The sequence below is a fragment of the Miscanthus floridulus genome, chromosome 7 (assembly GCF_019320115.1).
Source record: "Miscanthus floridulus cultivar M001 chromosome 7, ASM1932011v1, whole genome shotgun sequence".
Lineage (NCBI taxonomy): Eukaryota > Viridiplantae > Streptophyta > Magnoliopsida > Poales > Poaceae > Miscanthus > Miscanthus floridulus.
The window spans coordinates 57,240,191-57,257,803 of record NC_089586.1 but is presented as its reverse complement, the minus strand read 5'-3'; the positions used below and the strand labels follow the sequence as shown (position 1 = coordinate 57,257,803).

Below are 17,613 nucleotides of genomic sequence, written 5' to 3'. Positions count from 1 at the left end.
CAAGCTAAATTTAATGTTGTAATCTGTTTTCCGTAGATTAAGTATGGTATACACTGTTTGAAGTTATGTATTTCTCAGGGTATGGAGCAGTTTGTTAGGTTTGATCGGAGGACACTGCTTGATATGGTCATGGGACTTTCAGGGTCTCATGCAGGTCCTGTATTTTCTAAAGTTGATTGTGTTGATGCTGGTGTCAAGTTTTCTATTAAACTTGATGTTTCCAATTTGACTACCGCTAACGGAGAGCGTATCAATCATTCAGTTGTTCACGATGAACCCTTCCTGAATCCTGCTCAAGCTGAAGCTAGTGCTATTGCGATGGCTTATAAGCATCTGGAGAACAATTATGGCATTCGCGTACTGGACTTTAGCAGCAGGGTCGTACAGAATTTGGAGAGCAGTAATACATATTCACTTGTGTAGGAAGCAATTGGCTCCCTATAGTGTGCTTTAGTCTAGTGGGATTTGGCAATGGGTTCATTTGAGAAATTTTCTCGCAATGTTCATGAGAATGAATTCTGTGACAATATCCGTGGACCACTTACACCTAGGGGTAAGGTGTATGGTCTTATGAGTGTCTATTTGGCTACTATCCATATTAGCTTGCATGAGAAGACAAAAGACATACGATCAGGGCTTGATGATATAGAGATTGATCGTCGTAATCATGATAGGAGGGTTGCAAAAATTGGCCAGTTGTTTGCTAGGAATGTAAGTACTTCATACAAGCTAGTTTCCAATCCCTATGACTATTTTTTCCCATTGTATAGTTTTGTACTGCTGTAGTAGAAAATCCAGTTACCCTAAATTGGATATATTTTTCCTAACAGGGTCCTTTCCATGATGTTGTTCTGCCTTCAAAGGATATTCTGGACTATGTACTGTCTTTCTATGGACTCAAGGCTGCTGAATATAGGAGCTCTCCAAAACCCAATGGTACAATCAAGAGTAAAGCTTGCATTGAATTTCCCTACATGGATAATTTCCAGTATGGTGGAAAGATGGCCGTACTAGGACTAGCTTTTACCTCAGATGAAGCAGCTGAGGAGGCAGCATATCAAGCTTTGTTGTTCATTGAGATAAATTTCATCACCAAGGTTGTTGACTTCAATTATAGCCAGTGTAAGAAACTAGTGAAGACACAAAAGACCCTTCTATCAATGCTTTCTAACGCCGTTGAGCTTGATGATTCTTTGAAAATGATGTTTGGGGAGTTGATCAATGCAATTGAAGCGAAGATTCAGCAGTTTAGCTTTGATCCAACTTCATATTTCTCAGGTCCTATGGCCGTAGGGCAGATTGAGGCTTACTAGTTCTGCGCCAATGGATTAAAAGAGGTTGACCAGTACTCTGCAAAGTGCTATCGTGCTTGTGCACCACACTTTGAGGTTCTAAACAACTTTTCCTGGAAGCTTACTGTGATGCAGAGCCATGTTGCCATCAATTAGTAGATTCGCGTTCTTAATTATTTTGTCATCTCAGCACTTATGATGTTAGTTGTTGTGTTGCTTTCATCTATCGAACAATCTTATCATATCGAGTGATCTTTTACTATGTAGTATGGATGTGTTTGTTTTCCTTGTAACTCTGTACTCTATTATGCTGCAATGCACTCTTATGCAACTTTATATTCTAAAGTTTATTGTGCTGCCATCAATATTGTCAAACTGCATATGCCAATGCTACATGATTTTTTGTCATGTGCTCTGTGTAAATTTTGTAATTGCCTCATTTTATCTGTCTTTGAACTATTTAAGTTGTGTTCAAAAGAAACATCATCCTAAATAGAATCTTAGGATAGGAGAGTTTAAATTATATAGTTACACACAGCCTTCTTGTGCCAATGATTTAAACTTAATATGCTTTGTCATTACCTTTATCTGTATATTTATGTTTGCTTTTTTTTTCTAACATCCTTTTTAAATTATATGCTTTGACCTCATCAAAGTTGGTGTCACTAGAACTGCATAGTATGTTTATGCAGTTAGTACTGACTTTTTTAAAAAAAATAACATTAAAACCCTTTTTGGATCAGTTTATTTTAATTTTGTGTCCTTAATTTAAATTATGTGTTCTAGTTTACTTAATTTAAATTATATGGTTGCAGTGGGTACATTGTGTTCGACTTGAATTGTTGTTTTAGACCGACCCTTTTTTCATTTGGTCACAGTCGCATTTCTCTTTCTATTTTTTTCACTCTTTTATTATAACTGAATTACCCTTATGTGCAAGTGAAATATAAAATGATCTATTTGATATTGGCCTAAGCATTTTGGTACAGACCCCTCCAATATTGGAACATTTTTTTTGTTACATCTTGGTATTATCAGTTTGGATCAGTTCCTCCTTTTCATTTCTCCAGTTTGGTACCTCTTGTTTCCCCACGTTTGGATATTGGCCGAATTAGTATCCCTTACATGGAGGTCTCATATTAATTTGGCACCTTGACATTTTTCATATCTCCCATTTTTTTCCATTTGTAAAAGGCCAATGATGAAAATAGGAACTTTAAAAGAGTGAACCTTTAGATCTTACAACCGTATTTTATTCAGATTAGTGTTTCTGTTGTCTTTTGATGGACTACTACTTAATCATTTTCAACTGTATTTTATTCAGATTACTACAACAGCTCTATTCGGTGAACATAAAATCTAAAGTTCAGACGTGGTTCTCTTCATAACAATATTAAAGGGATAAGTTACAATAATTATTTCAATTTGACACATAACAGTACTCAAGTCAAATTGCTTCTCTAGGCAGTAATGCCTATTTCTTCACGGAACTTAGCTAGGTCCTTGCTCCACATCAGGTACTCTACTAGAACTCGATGCACAATTTTGGCTTCTTTTTTTTCATGATCCCTTGCCATGTCGTGAGCGTGGACTATGAGATCGGTGTATGAGCATATTTTCAAGTAGTTAGGGCACAAGAGGGTTATTGTTACAATTTTTCTATTTATCAAATAGAAGTATTCAAATCATGTCTTTTTATTTTAAAATACCATTGATTTTTTTGAACTAATATGTGTTTAATGTGTGTTATCAATGTTCGCTGAAGCTAAATTCTTTTACTTTTATACGAAGCTAATTATTTTAAGATGACCTTTTTAACAATTAGGGTATAAATCCAGGGTATAAAGTTTTGGGATGTCACATCAGGTGTCACATTGGTGTATCACATGGTGTGTCTGGATACTAATAAAAAAACAAATTACCTAATCCATTAGTAAATCGCGAGATGAATTTATTAAGACTAATTAATCCATCATTAGCATATGTATTACTGTACCACCACATTGTCAAATCATGGCCTAATTAGGCTTAAAAGATTCATCTCGTAAACTAGTCGCAATCTATGGAATTAGTTATTTTTTAGTCTATATTTAATACTCCATGCAATTGTTCAAACATTCGATGGGATAGGGTGTAAACTTTTGAGGAGGAACTAAATAAGGCCTAAATCTTTCCTCTTTTCAGCTCCCTGTCCATGTAGTTGTAGTAGTACCATGTGACCTTAAATATCCTTGCAGGCTCTACCATTTTACTACTCCCGTCTCCAAGAATCCACACTCTGTCCTCCTGCTCGTGTTTTCCTCTTATTTCGAACTCCCAGCCATGAGCCAGGCACTAGCTCTTCCTGCTTCTAGCCAAGGATCTGAGACTTCTCGTTCTAGTGGTCGTGGCCACCGCTTTAGGCATCCTTTGCTTCGATGTGCTTGTGGTGATCTAGATGTCATTTTACATGCTGGCACACCTCGCAACCAAGGACGCCGGTTCATTAAGTGTTCTAAGCATGTAATAGATCTTCACCTCATGCAGTCAATATCTTTTTCCTATTTTTTGGTTTTTGATGATGCTTTTTTTAGGACAATGGTTGTGCTCTTTGGATCTGGGACGACCTCCTTGAGGATTATGTCAACATTCGGTTGTCTCAAGCTGATGTGGTTCATCAGAACATAGTTTTTGGTCTTAGATATGAGATTGAAGCCAAGGCTGTCCTTTTGGCCGAAGCAATGGAAGAGCTTGCAGCTGCCAGAAGTAGTAGTCGTCGTAGGTTTTTTTTTCTTTTTTGTTCTTTGTTTCGTTGTTTGCTGGATCCTAGCCAAATCATTCAACTGAGTTGTACTCCATTGTTTGTAACTGCAGTAATTTCTTAGTAGTTCATGTAGCACTTGTATCTTTGAACTTTATGAACTTGGCTCAGTCTTTAGAACACCAGATCATAGCCAAAGTATTTTTTTTAATTACATCTTGGTGCTACCTCCCTCGGTTTCCCATGATTACGTAAATTATGTGCGTGTTATTTAAACAATTCGTTCCGCTTTACGGTTGATATATTTTATCATTCATTTAATTGCAAGTATTTATTTAGAAAACAACGTGTTCTAGGTGTCTGTATTACTAATTTAGAAATTAGGGCAAATTGATGGTTTTATTATAACCAAACCATATTTAAACTGTCATCTAGACATTATCAATTATTTTACTTAACAAGTCTTTGTTAATAATTTTAAGTCCCTGCCGCTTCAGTTTTCTAGCCTTACTTTGTGAATTTTGAAATATTTCAGTCCTAGCCACTTCAGTATTCTAGCCTTTCTTATCACCTATTTGTATTGGCATCCTTGTTTTTTGCAACCAGGTACATGCCATGTACTACTGTCCATAAGTTTGACAAGTCTACCAACTGCGCCGTTATCTTTTTTATCTCCATCCATACCTGTCATGTACCTACCAAAAGTTGGAAAAGACTAAACCTGATAGCACATTGTACTATTATAACATTTTCTTTATCCTGCACTTCTGTCTCTGGTTCTTTTACTAGACACCCCTACCCTCCGAATATATCACTAGAACTGCATAGTATGTTTGTGCAGTTAGTACTGACTTTTTTTTAGGAAAATAACATAAAAAATCTTTTAGATAAGTTATATTTAAATTTTGTGTCCTTAATTTAAATTATGTGTTCTAGTTTGTGCAGTGGGGACATTGTGTTCGACTTGAATTGTTGATTTAGACCGTCCCTTTTTTCCATTTGGTCACAGTGGCATATCTCTGTCTTTTTTTTCACTCTTTTGTTATAATTGAATTACCCTTATGTGCAAGTGAAATATAAAATGAACTATTTGATATTGGTCAAAGCATTTTACTACAGGCCCCTCCAATATTGGAACATTTTTTGTTACATCTTAGTATTATCTGTTTGGATCAGTTCCTCCTTTTTATTTGTCCAGTTTGGTACCTCTTGTCCCCCCACATTTCGATATTGGCCGAATTAGTATCCCTAATATTTAGGTCTCATATTAACTTGGCACCCCGACATTTTCACAACTCCCAATTTAAATCATTCCGACACACTAGGAATATCTCCCAATTTTTTTTCATTTGTAAAATGGCCAATGATGGAAATATGAACTATAAAAGAGCGAACCTTAAGACCTTACAACCGTATTTTATTCAGATTAGTGTGTCTATTGACTTTTGATGGATTACTACAACAACACTATTCGGTGAATATAAAATCTAAAGTTCAGACGTGGCTCTCTTCATAACAATATGAGATGGATAAGTTACAATAATTATTTTCAATTTGACACATAACAGTACACAAGTCAAATTGCTTTTCTAGGTAGTAATCTACATGTGAATGCCTATTTCTTCACAGAACTTAACTAGGTCCCTGCTCCACATCAGGTACTCTACTAGAACTCGATGCACAATGTTGGCTTCTTTTTTTTTTCATGATCCCTTGCCATGTCATGGGCGTGGACTATGAGATCTGCGTATGAGCATATTTTCAAGTAGTCAGGGCAGAAAGGGCAGGAAAATTCATTGTTTTCACGTACTATATAGCCATCTGCACCATTGATTAGCCCTTGAGTAGTTTGATTCTTAAGGTGACGTATGTTTTCATCACTTGCCACACCTTCAGCTGAAACAATCATGTTGTCTTCTTCCTCATATAGACTACTAATGAGCTCTAAAACAACTTTTCCATCAAATTTGTTGTCATGGGAAATGTCATCTCCAACTCTATATGTAAATATTAGAACAGAGTAAATTATATTAGTTGTTAAAAAGAACATCTTCTTGTAATAATAATCACATAGTATGACATAAAATTAAATTTTCACTTGGCATACCTTTCTTTGCCCTTTCCCATGATTAAGCTAGCCTTGCATAGCACAATACAACATATGTGTTGTGTTGGGGGTTCTAGGAATGGTGGTAGCCTATTATATAGTAAGTTTACTATTTATTATTTTCTCTCTCTTTCTCATAGTAGAATCTTTCACGTGAACTATGTACCATTCTTGAGGTTCTTTTTTTCCTCATGATAATTTTGTGGTACATGCAGCAGTGGCATCCGTTCTCGATTTACTTGGCCCTAACCTTCTATATGCCTTTCGTTCAAATATTCGTTCAAATATTTGGTTTAGTACTTGATACCCTCTGGTGAACCTATCTCTCTAGTTCATTTTTTGATGGTGCAGTTGACAAGACCAGCGCCGCTGTAGTGATTCCCTTAAAGTATTTTTACTATCCGTCTTGTCGTCCTCAGGGAATCCTGCTCTTTGTACATCTTCGGCAGCGGCACCACACCCCTAAGGTTTTAGCTATCCATAGCTAGATGGCCACCTGTTCTCATCGCCACTCATCATTTATGCTATCAGCGTTCCCTTCGCCACTTCCTTGTCCATACTTTAACTCTTTCTTTACCATGGACGCCGTTCTTAAGGTAAGCATCTTCACCATTCAATTATTTTCAATAGCACGTTTACATTCCTAATATGTACATATTTGTCATTCGCATAAGTATTTTGGTTTTTCATCCCTACGACCATACCAGCGTGATGTTGTGGACGCAGTTAGAAGGGGCCGTGACTATTTAGTTGTCATTGCTACTGGTGGCGGCAAATCAATGTGGTATGTGATAATTCCTTCATAAGTGCCAGCATCATGAACCACAGTAAAGTGTTCTTATTTATTATTTACTAAATTCAAGAACTATTATGTATTTTTTGTTTAATATTCTACACTCTAATCTCTCCTCCGCACTCCCTTCTTAACACTTGCAGCTACCAGCTTCCCCTGTTATTAACAAAAAAGACTGCAATTGTCATTAGCCCATTGTTGTCCTTAATGCAAGACCAGGTGGCCCATTTCTCCCTATTTTTATTGCTATATTTTGTTTTGTTATTTTAACAATATAGCATTACAGGTCATGAACTTGCAGCAAAGAGGGGTGCGTTCTGACTATTTAGGAAGCACGCAAAAGAATCATGCTGTAGTAATGAACTACGCTCAAAGTGGTTTGTATGATGTGTTGTACTTGACACCGGAAAAGGCAATTTCCCTTCCCGATAGGTATTATCATTAATATATATTCAAAGCATCGTTAAGATACTAATCAGTAACAATTACCCACCATTCTAATCGTGTTACTCTCAGTTTTTGGTCTAACATGATCCGTCGTGGCATTTGTCTGTTGGTCGTGGACGAAGCACATTGCATATCTGAGTGGGGCCCTGATTTCAGGTATTTCATTAATCCGGATTTCCACTACTACAGAAACGTTTTCTGCGGCGGGCGAATTTGCTTTTGCGCAGCGGGCAAACGCGTCCGCCAGCGTGAAAAGGTCACGGTAAATCGTGGCCTTCCCGCGGCGGACCGCTTTGCCCGCTGCGGTTAATCGATTTCTCACGGCGGGCACGTTAGGATGCCCGCCGCGGTTAAATGTTTCAAAAAAACAAAAAAAAACCCAGGAACCCGCCGGCGAGCCCAATCTCGAGCCCACCGACGAGCCCATTCACAACCCAATACTGGCGCCACCGCACCTCGCTGGATCCGCCGCCGGGGTCTCCACCTTGCTGGATCTGCCGCCGGGGAGGTCATCCTCGCAGGATCTGCGCCATTGCCGTAGGTTGGGGCCGTCTCGCCGTGGATCCGTGTCGTCGCTGCGGGGATGGATGGGGAGGCCGCCTCCGACCAGATCCGGCCGGGGAGGAGGAAGGGGGCCAGATCCACGTGAGGGAGAGAGACTTGAGGCGTGCCGCCGCCGCCGCCGAAGGCCCCCACCATGAAGACGAGCAGTCGCTGTGGGCCCGCAGCGCCGTCGCCACCGTCGCCGACGGATCCACCCTCGCCGCGGCCAGATCCGCCCTCACAGCGGCCGGATCCGCCCTCGCCGTCGCCAGATCCGCCCAATCTGGCCTCCGCGTCGACATCGTCGCCACCTGGCATGGGGAAGAGGGGAGGACCGCGCCTCCCTTCCTGGCCACCGATGGAGGGAGGAGGGGCCCGGCGGAGGGCGGATCCATGCCGCAGCCTCCCTGCTTGGCCGCGCGCCGCCCCGCAGAGCACCGCGAGCCACCGCGCGCCGCGCGCCGCCCCACACCGCATCGAGCCGCCGCACCATCCCACCGCCGAAGGACCGCACGCCGCCGGCCAGGACGCGAGGAGAGAGAGGAGGAGACGGGAGGTGAGAGTAGCGCCGCCGGCCAGGACACGAGGAGAGAGGAGGGGACGCGAGGAGAGAGCGAGTCGCCAGAGGAGGGAGACTGCTGCTCGTGAGAAGGCCGGGCGAGAGGAGAGTGAGGTGGGGAGGAGGCCGGCCGGGTGAAAACCTAAGTGCCATTTATATATGGCCCGATAGCAGTCGGATGTGGGCTTGGCTGTGGGCCTCAGTATATTTTCCGAGACGGGCCTTTTAAGCTGTCCGCTTCAGAAAATAGAGGCATATTCCGTGGCGGGCCTCTTATAAATGCCCGTCACGGTAAATCGATTTACCGTGGCGGGCAAAATTGCCCGCCTTGGTAAATACAAAATGCCCGCCTCGGTTAATCATGGGCATTAACCGTGGCGGGCACATATTTTGTCCGCCACGATAAAGTTTTTGAGATGTATCGCAAAATCGTTTCTGTAGTAGTGTTCCTTGTCAAATTTTCATTTGCTTATTTCTTATTTTTTTCTTTATATTATGTTCCAAATATAGGATTGAGTACAAAATGCTCCATCGTTTAAGAGCTAAATTGTTTGGTATCCCATTTTTAGCATTGACTGCAATGGCTACTGATAGGTAATACCAGATTTATTATTGAACTATATTAATGTTTTTCCTGGAAAGAGATCTATTTACATTATTTATTTACCAGGGTCCGCGAAGATATTTGCAAATCACTTATCCTACGTGAACCATTCGTATTCATTGGCTCTTTTGATAGACCTAACTTGTTTTATTGAGTAAAATTAATTAGATCCGGCACATGCATTAACGAAGCAATTGCTGAGTTGATACGAGATGTTCCTCATCGGGTATCAGCCCGTGAATCAACTATAATATATTGCATCACAATACGTGACACCGAGCAGCCTAGTTTATTTTTTGTTTAGTTTTTTCTTTTATTTTTATTTGTATTTATTTTAATTATTATTTTCTCTCTCTTGGTGTTGATGCTCTTAAATCTCTTGGTGTTGATACTAGGTACATGATGCTCTTAAATCTCTTGGTGTTGATGCAAAAATGTATCATGGACAGATGGATAGTGCTTTAAGAGAGGCTGCACACAAGTTCGTTTTAGTTATGACCAAAATTATTCATTTCTTTGGTTCATTTATCTTTCGCTTTCACTTGTTACATGTAACAATCATTTTCAGGTCATTTGTTATTGACGAGGTATTTGTCATGGTGGCCACTATTGCCTTTGGTATGGGTATAGACAAGCCAGATGTCAGGTGTGTTATTCATTTTGGCTGCCCCAAAAGCCTTGAGTCATACTATCAAGAGAGCGGTAGATGCGGACGCGATGGTTTGCCTTCAACATGTTTGCTTTATTATAGCCGAAGTGATTTCTCTAGGGGGTGATTTTTATTGTGCTGCAACTAATACAGTGAGTTTTGCATTTTTCCTTTAAGTTTTTTGTATCGTATTTTCAGCATCTAAACTATTACATTATACAGGAAGCTCAAAAAGAAGTTATCATGTCATCTTTCTTTGCTGCCCAAAGTTATTGTGTCCTTGCTACATGCCGTCGCCAACATATTCTTAATTATTTTGGTGAATCTGGTGGTGACAATTGTGGTTAGTAGTGAATCCAAATATTTCACATTTATTTTATTCACATTTGTATATTCCTTTGGTCTTTCATTTTTGTCTTCGTTTTGGTAACCACAGGTAATTGCGACAATTGCACATCAAGGGCCGGCAAGGAGAAAGACTTATCAACCGAGGCTGCGATGTTGCTTGGTTGTGTCAATGAGTGTGGTGGACGTTGGGGCCTAAACTTCCATATCAACATGCTTAGAGGATCACATGTATCTATGTTAATTACAACCATCCTTTTCAGTGTTCTGTTTACCTAGTGTATTTGTTATAATTGTTTTATTTTAAACATTAGTGCAAGAAGGTTATAACCAACAATTTCCAAAATTCTGAATTCTATGGCCTTGCGAAATCACGCGAAGCCAACTGGTGAAAAGGTCTAGGTGGAATTTTATTAGCCAATGGTAACTAATGTCATTGTCTGTAGCATATTTGTTTTTTTCGTAATAAAGTCATATTAGTCATTTTGATATATTAGTAAATATAAGTTATGATAATTTTCTCAATGAATATCATTTGATGCAGGTTATCTTAATCAAATCATCAATGGGTCATACAGATTTGTCAGGTTTATAGTTGTTTTTTTCCCAAATATTTTTCGCATTAATGTTTTTCTTTTAACGGCTCATGATACTTCTTTTTCAATAGCATATCTGCTGATGGAGAGAAATTCCTTCACTCCTACCATTACTCTGGGCATCCTCTCATCTTAAGGGTCACAGATGAAATGTTGTCTGACGATGATTACTCCACGTCTAGTGATCCGGAAATCGCTCCTGAGCTCGATTTTCTTTCCAAAGTATGGTAGTGACCTTTTATTTTTCCATGGATTTTAATACATGACTTTGCACATTTCTTTAAAATATTTATGATTTTATTTTCCCAGCATGAATTTTAATACATAATTTTTTTCTCTCTAGGATGAGATCTTGTTGTACCAAATGCTTCTTGAAGCTCGAAAGATGGTAGCTAAAGACAATCATGCAGCACCGTACTTTCCTATTTTGACGATTCATTTTTTCTTTCCAACTTGTCGGGTTCATAAACCCGGGGTCCCTTATGGACCGGCTTCCCAACAAAGGCTCGGCCCAATAAACAACGATGCGAGCAACGCACAACTCATGGGCCGGCTCAAATACCTAGACGACAGGCCAGAAGGGCGATCCAATCTCCAATCGAAAGGCCTGGCCGAGGAGGAACGGCGCCCCGCTTCTGACTCTGGGCCGCCTCTCCGACCGGAGCACTCGCTTCGGTCTCCAGCCTGCCTCTGGATGGACTCTCCGACCGGAAGGCCTGGCCAAACACCGCTTCTGACTCCGACCGGGGATACGCCGAACCCCTGCTTACAGGCTCCTTTCCAAACTGATGCAGTCAGTGCTGACTAGGGCCAACCGATCGGGGACGCCCGCTCGGTAAGGACCAGGGAACAAACGGTGAAAGTAAGGTAGGGCGCACAAGTCAAACCGCAATGCCAGGGACCATACCCTGTGCACCTACCAGGCAGTACCCTGTGACCCTCCTAGCATGACAGAACTCAAGCAGTGTTGTAGGTGCCGACATTTCCCCTACAGTATTGTGGGCGCCATTAATTCCTATACTAGACAAATACGGTAAGGCTCCCCCACATGCCTCTGGGCATCGACAGTGTTGTGGGCGCCGGCATTTACCGTACCAAGCGAACATGGTAAAACCCCTTGCATGCCTCCAGGTATCAACAGTGTGGTAGGCGCCGACGTCTACCATACCCAAAGAAGACAAACACAACCTTCCATGTGCATCTGACATTCAACAGTATTATGGGCGCCTACCATCATCCTGTACCCGTCGGCGTGGGCAACAAGGCTTAGTAGCACATGTACTCTCTCCCTCTCACTTGTAAGGACATCCCCTTCATCTATAAAAGGGGATGCGCTCTCTCCCAACAGACTAAGTTGATTCAGATCAATCAAGTTCACTAGTACACAACAATAAACCACCAGGTTCAAGCCTCGAGCACACGCTCAAACACATAGCACATAGTGGAGCTCCTGTCACTCTCGGCTCCTCTGACAAGAGTCCGACCGGACCTCTTGTACCCCCCATCTTTCTCCTTCTCATTTGTAACCACGCTGCAAACTTTGAGCACCTGGGCTCAGGAATAAAGTCACCGACCGACTCAAATTGGATGTAGGGCATGTTGCCTAAACCAGTATAAACCCTATGTCATTGAGTGCTAGGCCACCTCCGATCACAACGTATGACAAAACTACAAATATTTACATGTTGGTCACTTTTTGCACCGATAGTTGGCGCCGTCCGTGGGGAAGACGCTGTACGTTCAAGACTTTTGGTCATCGGATGGCCCAGTTTTCCACCACCTTCACCATGGCAGGCTTAAGCGATATGACTCGCTTCGGCTCACTGGAATTTCTCGCACTCCCACATGTTGGGATGTAGGTTCCACCCGTCTTCGAGCCATCCTAGGCCTTCCTCTTCGGAAGCCTAGACTTCGTCGCCGACCGGCTCAGTGTACTACACCTCTGCGAGGAGGCACTCATTCTAGCACCCGTCGGAGGGGCGTCCTCCATCGGCTCTGGGACACACGATGACTTCAACGACGAGGCATCTATGCTTTATTCTGAGCAAACTCTCTGCTCAAACCCCGCTGAGTAATATACATGCTGTTATTTACTTACTATTCACTATCTTCTGCTGATTATCCGGAGGGACCACGTTGTCCGCACCGCAACCACCGTATGACCGGTTCCCCTATGGCCTCACATCCCCCATGGATGCATATGCCCAGGGGCTCTGAAGGATGCCGACACCACCCCCTCCCATGTCCAAATTTGTGGGGATAGCGAGCTACGCTCCCACCTATTTCCTCGACCTCATGGATGACGATGTTGAGAGTGACGGCTCCAGCATTGGCGATGTGGCACCTAGACACCGTCCATCCTGGGAGTGTGCCATGGTGGACGCTCTGGGATAGCCACCAGTGGAAGCAGAGTCCTTGCAGACTCACACCCCTCTGGACCCTCATGTGGGAACCCTCGCGCTCACACGAGAGCATGGTGAGGAGCTATGACAACGGTGGTAGAACCAGCCGCCACCTGCGCTGGTGCGCTCGGCGCACCACACTACGCCCCGTGCGCATAAACCGATGAGCGGTGCCCCGGGTCACGCCCGCCAAGTCTAGCGCAACATCATGGATGGGGGAATGATCCCCCATAGTTTGCTTGGGCTGACCAGAACATTGCCATTGCAATAATACTTCTGCTTGACCTTCCCGAGCCAAATGACCCTCTGGAACAGGCGATCCACCGGAACCTCCGGGCACTAGTGGAAACCGCCACCATTCAACAGGTGGAGAGCTCTACATCGCAACACCGACTCGCAGCCTCTCTCCCCTCTAGGGGAGTGGGGACGCACTAGATGAATTGCTCCACCTACTCACCGCTACAGCCACCAAGCACGGCATAGGAGGCTGCATCTGCGCCTCGGTTTGACTTGGCGCCCGCTCCGCACCGACCACCTATACGTGAGTGGCTTAGGCCAAACCAAGACACTCGCATCAACAGAGGCCAGGGCAAAGGGAAGGCCAAGTGCGAGGATCAGGACGAGGGCCCCTCCATGCAGAGGGGCAAAAAGAATAGAAAAGATCGCCACCGACCGGCCAACTCTGTGTTGATCGCCACGACTGATCACACAGACCAGTAGCCCTAGCTGGGCCTTCTAGACCACTTCAACAAGCTCATGGAGAGCCCATGCACCAACCATGCCTACCCTATCAAACACCTCTACAAGGACTGCAAGCTCCTCAAACGCCTTCTACGACAGGCCGGTAGGCTGAAGGAAGGAAAAGGCAAAGAAGAGCGGCCAAGAAAGGGGGCATAGCGGGCAAGGATCTGGACGACTGAAGTTCCCTATATGGCGACCGAGGTGATCCGACTAGACACCTAGCGACTGAAGGATGACAACGGCAACGTTCTCACCAACACTCGGAACAGCGAACAACTATGTCGTTTCTTCCCCTAAAATTCAGTCTTACTATTATTTACTTAGTGTTTGCTCCTATAAAAGCACCCCGACCCGAACACTTTCTGCCCGGGTCACTCGGGGCTCCACAGGGGTGCACTACCACCTTTCTTTTCGTTTACTATCATATGGTAAAACTCCTTCCTACCCGAACAAAAGGGTAGTTCGTTCCTTTAATTTACCTTATGTAGCTTTGCTTCAAATATTCTGACTGATCGCACTGCTCCTCTACCTACAGTTACGAGCAGCTAAGCCTCATGGGCCACGCCTAGGCTCCTAAGGTTGCAAACTATGGGATGAACGGGCAAGTGCGAAAAAGAAAGAATAAAAAACAAAATTATGCTAAGATAAAACCAAGGAATGAATGGGACAAGCTTCCCCAAATAGAGTGATCCCATCATAAAAAATGAAACTGATTCATTGAGTACACAAAAAACATTTGCACGGGGGCTCCCCCATGAACTTAACTTTTTACATCTACTTCTACTCTAGAAATTCTACTGTGGCTCCCTGGTGACATCGGCTGTCGGTGCGATCGGCAAGGGCATGGGCTGCTTGCTTTCCGGTAGGACGACATTTGGCTCCGTTGGAAGTGGGGCAACGTTCATCTCCAACCCGGGCTCCACTCCATCTGCAAGATGGGCGACGTCCTCTTGACGCACGCCATCGGCTAGGTCCACATGACGAGCATCCATCACCCACTACGCGGAGACTTGCTCTACCACCAACTTTGTGTGCGGTAGCAAGCTCTCCCTAAGCGATTGGATGTCCTCCATGCTCAAGTTGTTGGCATACCCACTGCAGATAGTGGCGAAGTCCAGGTCCGGGTGGTACGTCGCCACCGAAGTCAACACCCCTGACGCTCCATAAAACAACCCATGTGTGATAAGGGCTCGGACCTCATCCGAAACCTCCGCTAGCCGGAAGGTGGGTGCACTTGTACTTGGCACCGACCCAAAGACCTCCGAGATGATAAGCTAGGCAACATTGTGGATCTGGTCAAGTTCCCCCTTGAGAGCACATTGCTCTTCAAGGGACTTGGCCAGTGCCTCCGCATTCCAGCCAAAAGTTGCCTTGGCCGTCTCCAGGTCCCGCTCCAACGATTCCACCTTTCCACCTAGCTCTGGAAAAAGGATGACAAGCTCAGAATCAAGCTAAAGGAAGAAACCAACACGTCAAAAGTAGAAAAGGTACTTACCAAGGTGGGTGTTCTTGAGGACAGAGAGTCCCTCTGCCTACCAGGTCACCTGCTCGCGCAGCTGGGCATTCACCTCCTCCGTCCCCATCACCCAGCCCCGAAGCACGAGCACTTCCTGGTCTACCTCTGACCGGGCCTTTCGCTCCAACTCTAGGGCATTTTGCTCTGACTCTAGGGTCTCTAGGGATCTTTGGAGTGCCGCCTCAGTGTCCGCTAGAGACTTCCATAGCCTCACCTTGGTCTCCGCCCAGTGGGCCTTCACTGCCTCAAGCCCTCGCTCGACGGCGGTCGCCCGCTCCACCGTGAGCTACTCTGTCGTCCATGCCTCGGTCGCCTCCGCCGCCCGGTCCTAGGACTCGCAACGGGTGGACTCCAGCTGACGCTCAAGCTCGGCCATTCGGGCATGCTTCATCTAGAGGAAATAGGACTTATGGCATGACATCTCCTGTAGACCCTGCAAAAACAAGAAGCAAGCTTGCCAAGGCAACCAACAGGAGACTAAGGGGTCAAGGACAAGCGCGGGAAAGTCACCTCCGTGGCATACTGCAGGTCGACCTTGACCAACTGCTGGATGGACTTAACCCATTCCTAGGCATCCTCAAGCTTCACCGACAGCTTGGTGAGATCAGACTCCATGGTGAGTCCTCTCCCCCCAAAGATATCCCAAAGCTAACACTCCTACGAATCCCAAAGGATGAAACGAACCTTGGTCAGGTCCTCAGGATAGGGCCATTCTAGGTTAGTCTCCTCCAGCATGTTGGAGGGCTTAGCCCTCGACCAGATCACCGCTAGCTCCCACGATGGCGCCGGCAGCTCCACCATGTCATCTGCTTCGTCATCGAAGGGGATCTCCACCACCTCGGTCTCTTGGGCCACCGATAGGCATCCCAGCTCTATCCTGGCCGCATCTCCTCCTGATGTCGTTGGCATTGACCGGGAAGGTCAGCCATGCAGCCCTCCGCCTGGCGAGGCAGGAAGCCCGGTCTCCCTCTCCTCTTCTGCCATAGATAGTGGAGGAGGGGCCACAAGGGACTCCTCTAACATAGCCTCCGCCATCACCACTAGGATCGCCGCCATCACCACCACTGCTGTACCAACAACCGACCTGGGGAGCACCACCCTCAGAAGGGAAAGACTCGCCACCACCACCCTGTTCCCCCTACCGCTCACCGTGGCACACTATAAGGTGGGCCTCCAAACCTCCTGCATGGGAGTTGGGGCAATGCTCAACCCCATCACCGTCCGACCGTTGACAAAAAGTATAGGCCAGTCATACTCCAAAAAGACTCAACAGCAAGATAAAAAAGAAACAAAGAAAGGCATACCGGGATGTAAGCGGTACGACTCTAAAACCCAATGGGCCCATAGGGCGAGGACTGCTCCTGGGCAGCGACCCATGCCCCCTCACTTGAGCCAGGGGCAGAGTCGACTCAACCGGCTCCTGCCTAGCCCATGAGTCATCACGCCCTTCGGCTCAGGGCACTCCAATCAGAGTAGTCGATAGGGCATCCTTCTACTATGAATCACACGCTGGCGCCAGCCCCTACGACATGCGGATTCAGGCTAGCTCCTTTGACCATCTGGTTTGCTCAGCCACATCCGCGACAGGTGGGGACGAGACCGGCGATGCCATCAAAGGGCGTGGTGACCGTGTTTGCTTCACCTTCCGTTTGCTGACGGCATCCGCGCTCACAGCACGCTTCCTCAGCACAAGGAGATCGCCACGCCTCTCCCCCTCCCACTCACCGCTAGTAGACACGGCCGTGGGATCGCAACGCTCCACTGAGGTCGCAACGACCTCTCGGCTCTCCTCCTCCTCAGAGAAGATCATGTCATCCCCCGCCTCTGTGGGGTCCTCTAACTCGAGCTCTTACTCGACGTCGCTCCTATTTTCCCCGGCCTTCACGTGTCGGGCGATCTCCTTCTCCTTCTCATACTTTCACCAAGACTCCTTGGCTTTCTTCTTCTTCCTAGTATCCGCCGCCTCCTTCTAGGCGGCCTACCAAGCCACACCCTACGACCCCTTCAGAAGGTACGGCCAAGACTTGTAAGCTTCAAGTCCCTACAAAACAAGCGACTCAAAATCAAAAAGTAGGAAAGCAAAGGGGAAAACACAGAGTAAAGAGAGGGAAGCATACCAGTTTAGACACCACCAAGGTGTTGAGAGGTCTGGGCTTTCCATCGACCTTCTCTTTGGGCTTTAGCTGCCGCACCCGGTAGAGGCAACTTCATACCTTGTTGTTTAGCAGCTCCTCCGGCGACGCACGATCGAGGTCCATTGGGCCATCGTACTTCCACAT

General features: G+C 45.2%; 1 pseudogene; it reads left to right on the top strand.

The window, feature by feature from the left end:
• Positions 1–6,717: 6,717 nt before the first annotated feature.
• On the top strand, positions 6,718–10,633 carry LOC136465553 (uncharacterized; annotated as a pseudogene).
• The last annotated feature ends 6,980 nt before the right edge of the window (positions 10,634–17,613 follow it).